The sequence below is a fragment of the Phasianus colchicus genome, chromosome 1 (assembly GCF_987193195.1).
Source record: "Phasianus colchicus chromosome 1, bPhaCol1.hap1.1, whole genome shotgun sequence".
Classification (NCBI taxonomy): Eukaryota; Metazoa; Chordata; class Aves; order Galliformes; family Phasianidae; genus Phasianus; species Phasianus colchicus.
The window spans coordinates 28,904,022-28,909,104 of record NC_143436.1 but is presented as its reverse complement, the minus strand read 5'-3'; positions in this window follow the sequence as shown (position 1 = coordinate 28,909,104).

The window sequence follows — 5,083 nt, the reverse complement described above, 5'->3', positions numbered from 1 at the left end:
GAAAAGAAAAATTCCGAGAAAGCAAGTGGAAAAAAGCCAACTCGGGAGGATCCATTGGGACGTCCTACAAAACCACCCCCAGCACAAAGAAACCCTTGCTGCATCAGCCTCGGAGGACTCACGCGTGGCCACTGAAGACGATTTTGACTCCCATCCCAGAACGCCGGCGCGATGCAGGAGATGCTGAGGAAAGGCTCGGTCCCTGGCTGCCACAGCACCTCGGCAGAAGGAGAAAAATCTTGAGGCTGAACAGGCTACGGGGACTACTTTGCAGTCTCTCTCGGACACAACAGATCCTCCAAGACAAACAGCAAAGGACACACAACGTCTTGCAAACAACACTGGCCACTAGGATAGCTCCTAATGATTCCAGCAAAAAAAACCACTCAGGATTCCCACTCGCGCAGGAAACAGGACAAAGAAAATGACTGCAGCTGCATCCGGGGAGAAAAAAAAGGAAAGAAACCACGGCCACGCGGAATGAAGACTATCCACCAGGAATACACCTACCTGCCTCCGGGAAAAGAAGTGTTGGGTAGCTCGCCTGGAGGAGGCCGGGCCTGCTATCCAGCATGACAACGGACCCCAGAGGAGGACAAAAGCTGAGCATCCATGCCTGGCAGGAGGAAAGGGTAGCTACTGGGCATGCTGCTACCTCCACGAGAGATGCGACTTCTTCCGCTACCTACCCCTGAGGAGTCCGGGGCTGCTAGCCAGAACAAACATCTCTCTGCATGAGGAAAGCGCTTCCAGTCATGCCGAGGAGGAGGTAAGGGTAGCTACAGGGCATGGATGCACCCAGCCATCAGGTGAGAAGCCTGAAGACCACCACAAGGGAAGAAGCAAGGACAGCCAGGAGGCGTGAAGCCATCTCTGCAATGGAAAAAGACCCGCAAATCCATCAAGCACCGGAGGAGAGCGCAGAGACGAGGCTTGAGTTGAACAAGCCGGAAAAGAAAAGACAAAAACAATCAAGAGAGATCACGTAACGGAGCTGGAGCCAAGGTCAGAGGAAAGGGACCGGCAAGGCGACAAGGAAGGGAAAGGAAGGGAAGGAAAAGGAGCATGAAAAGAAAGGAAAAAACGCAGAAAGCGAGGGAAAGCAACAGAAAATCCACTTCCAAAGAAGAGAAAAGGAATGCATCTAGCAAGGAATGAAAAGCATGCAAAGGGAGGAATTGCGGAGGAAAGAACCAACACCTCTGAAAAACAAACAATGCAAAGCCAAGCAAGAGGAGCAGTAGAGAAAAGTCATCTACAAATGCAAGGATAGCAAAGAAAAGGAATTCAGCAAATGCAAGGCAAAAACAATTCCAAAACTAAACAGAAAGGAAACGTTAAAATGCCAAGGAAAAGCACAACCGAGAGAAAGGGCCAATCGGAGAGCTTGGCACATCACAGCAAAGAGCAGCCAAGGACGAAAGAGAGAAAACCTGAAGCATCCCTCGAAATAACACACACAACTTCCTCCTGAAAAGAAAAATTCCGAGAAAGCAAGTGGAAAAAAGCCAACTCGGGAGGATCCATTGGGACGTCCTACAAAACCACCCCCAGCACAAAGAAACCCTTGCTGCATCAGCCTCGGAGGACTCACGCGTGGCCACTGAAGACGATTTTGACTTCCATCCCAGAACGCCGGCGCGATGCAGGAGATGCTGAGGAAAGGCTCGGTCCCTGGCTGCCACAGCACCTCGGCAGAAGGAGAAAAATCTTGAGGCTGAACAGGCTACGGGGACTACTTTGCAGTCTCTCTCGGACACAACAGATCCTCCAAGACAAACAGCAAAGGACACACAACGTCTTGCAAACAACACTGGCCACTGGGATAGCTCCTAATGATTCCAGCAAAAAAAACCACTCAGGATTCCCACTCGCGCAGGAAACAGGACAAAGAAAATGACTGCAGCTGCATCCGGGGAGAAAAAAAAGGAAAGAAACCACGGCCACGCGGAATGAAGACTATCCACCAGGAATACACCTACCTGCCTCCGGGAAAAGAAGTGTTGGGTAGCTCGCCTGGAGGAGGCCGGGCCTGCTATCCAGCATGACAACGGACCCCAGAGGAGGACAAAAGCTGAGCATCCATGCCTGGCAGGAGGAAAGGGTAGCTACTGGGCATGCTGCTACCTCCACGAGAGATGCGACTTCTTCCGCTACCTACCCCTGAGGAGTCCGGGGCTGCTAGCCAGAACAAACATCTCTCTGCATGAGGAAAGCGCTTCCAGTCATGCCGAGGAGGAGGTAAGGGTAGCTACAGGGCATGGATGCACCCAGCCATCAGGTGAGAAGCCTGAAGACCACCACAAGGGAAGAAGCAAGGACAGCCAGGAGGCGTGAAGCCATCTCTGCAATGGAAAAAGACCCGCAAATCCATCAAGCACCGGAGGAGAGCGCAGAGACGAGGCTTGAGTTGAACAAGCCGGAAAAGGAAAGACAAAAACAATCAAGAGAGATCACGTAACGGAGCTGGAGCCAAGGTCAGAGGAAAGGGACCGGCAAGGCGACAAGGAAGGGAAAGGAAAAGGAGCATGAAAAGAAAGGAAAAAACGCAGAAAGCGAGGGAAAGCAACAGAAAATCCACTTCCAAAGAAGAGAAAAGGAATGCATCTAGCAAGGAATGAAAAGCATGCAAAGGGAGGAATTGCGGAGGAAAGAACCAACACCTCTGAAAAACAAACAATGCAAAGCCAAGCAAGAGGAGCAGTAGAGAAAAGTCATCTACAAATGCAAGGATAGCAAAGAAAAGGAATTCAGCAAATGCAAGGCAAAAACAATTCCAAAACTAAACAGAAAGGAAACGTTAAAATGCCAAGGAAAAGCACAACCGAGAGAAAGGGCCAATCGGAGAGCTTGGCACATCACAGCAAAGAGCAGCCAAGGACGAAAGAGAGAAAACCTGAAGCATCCCTCGAAATAACACACACAACTTCCTCCTGAAAAGAAAAATTCCGAGAAAGCAAGTGGAAAAAAGCCAACTCGGGAGGATCCATTGGGACGTCCTACAAAACCACCCCCAGCACAAAGAAACCCTTGCTGCATCAGCCTCGGAGGACTCACGCGTGGCCACTGAAGACGATTTTGACTCCCATCCCAGAACGCCGGCGCGATGCAGGAGATGCTGAGGAAAGGCTCGGTCCCTGGCTGCCACAGCACCTCGGCAGAAGGAGAAAAATCTTGAGGCTGAACAGGCTACGGGGACTACTTTGCAGTCTCTCTCGGACACAACAGATCCTCCAAGACAAACAGCAAAGGACACACAACGTCTTGCAAACAACACTGGCCACTGGGATAGCTCCTAATGATTCCAGCAAAAAAAACCACTCAGGATTCCCACTCGCGCAGGGAACAGGACAAAGAAAATGACTGCAGCTGCATCCGGGGAGAAAAAAAAGGAAAGAAACCACGGCCACGCGGAATGAAGACTATCCACCAGGAATACACCTACCTGCCTCCGGGAAAAGAAGTGTTGGGTAGCTCGCCTGGAGGAGGCCGGGCCTGCTATCCAGCATGACAACGGACCCCAGAGGAGGACAAAAGCTGAGCATCCATGCCTGGCAGGAGGAAAGGGTAGCTACTGGGCATGCTGCTACCTCCACGAGAGATGCGACTTCTTCCGCTACCTACCCCTGAGGAGTCCGGGGCTGCTAGCCAGAACAAACATCTCTCTGCATGAGGAAAGCGCTTCCAGTCATGCCGAGGAGGAGGTAAGGGTAGCTACAGGGCATGGATGCACCCAGCCATCAGGTGAGAAGCCTGAAGACCACCACAAGGGAAGAAGCAAGGACAGCCAGGAGGCGTGAAGCCATCTCTGCAATGGAAAAAGACCCGCAAATCCATCAAGCACCGGAGGAGAGCGCGGAGACGAGGCTTGAGTTGAACAAGCCGGAAAAGAAAAGACAAAAACAATCAAGAGAGATCACGTAACGGAGCTGGAGCCAAGGTCAGAGGAAAGGGACCGGCAAGGCGACAAGGAAGGGAAAGGAAGGGAAGGAAAAGGAGCATGAAAAGAAAGGAAAAAACGCAGAAAGCGAGGGAAAGCAACAGAAAATCCACTTCCAAAGAAGAGAAAAGGAATGCATCTAGCAAGGAATGAAAAGCATGCAAAGGGAGGAATTGCGGAGGAAAGAACCAACACCTCTGAAAAACAAACAATGCAAAGCCAAGCAAGAGGAGCAGTAGAGAAAAGTCATCTACAAATGCAAGGATAGCAAAGAAAAGGAATTCAGCAAATGCAAGGCAAAAACAATTCCAAAACTAAACAGAAAGGAAACGTTAAAATGCCAAGGAAAAGCACAACCGAGAGAAAGGGCCAATCGGAGAGCTTGGCACATCACAGCAAAGAGCAGCCAAGGACGAAAGAGAGAAAACCTGAAGCATCCCTCGAAATAACACACACAACTTCCTCCTGAAAAGAAAAATTCCGAGAAAGCAAGTGGAAAAAAGCCAACTCGGGAGGATCCATTGGGACGTCCTACAAAACCACCCCCAGCACAAAGAAACCCTTGCTGCATCAGCCTCGGAGGACTCACGCGTGGCCACTGAAGACGATTTTGACTCCCATCCCAGAACGCCGGCGCGATGCAGGAGATGCTGAGGAAAGGCTCGGTCCCTGGCTGCCACAGCACCTCGGCAGAAGGAGAAAAATCTTGAGGCTGAACAGGCTACGGGGACTACTTTGCAGTCTCTCTCGGACACAACAGATCCTCCAAGACAAACAGCAAAGGACACACAACGTCTTGCAAACAACACTGGCCACTGGGATAGCTCCTAATGATTCCAGCAAAAAAAACCACTCAGGATTCCCACTCGCGCAGGAAACAGGACAAAGAAAATGACTGCAGCTGCATCCGGGGAGAAAAAAAAGGAAAGAAACCACGGCCACGCGGAATGAAGACTATCCACCAGGAATACACCTACCTGCCTCCGGGAAAAGAAGTGTTGGGTAGCTCGCCTGGAGGAGGCCGGGCCTGCTATCCAGCATGACAACGGACCCCAGAGGAGGACAAAAGCTGAGCATCCATGCCTGGCAGGAGGAAAGGGTAGCTACTGGGCATGCTGCTACCTCCACGAGAGATGCGACTTC